This window comes from Capsella rubella, unplaced genomic scaffold (assembly GCF_000375325.1).
Source record: "Capsella rubella cultivar Monte Gargano unplaced genomic scaffold, Caprub1_0 scaffold_6, whole genome shotgun sequence".
Taxonomy (NCBI): Eukaryota; Viridiplantae; Streptophyta; class Magnoliopsida; order Brassicales; family Brassicaceae; genus Capsella; species Capsella rubella.
This window is the reverse complement of record NW_006238918.1, coordinates 10,413,786-10,414,144: the sequence shown is the minus strand read 5'-3', so window position 1 is coordinate 10,414,144 and position 359 is coordinate 10,413,786.

Below are 359 nucleotides of genomic sequence, written 5' to 3'. Positions count from 1 at the left end.
ACCTGAACCTTCGCTCCATACAGATAAGATCTCCAAATCTTCAGAGCAAAGACCACCGCTGCCATCTCCAAATGATGAGTAGGGTAGTTGCCCTCATGCTTCCGCAACTGCCGCGAAGCATAGGCGATCACCTTACCCTGCTGCATCAACACACAACCCAAACCAACTCCCGAAGCGTCCGTGTACACCACATACGGCTCTCCCTGCTCCGGTAAAGCCAAAACCGGCGTACTCGTCAACATCTCCTTGAGTTGAGTGAAACCCTGCTCACACTCAAGAGTCCACACAAAAGGAACATCCTTCCCCGTCACCTTGGTCATTGGTTGAGCTGTACTGGCAAAGCCCTTCACAAACCGCCT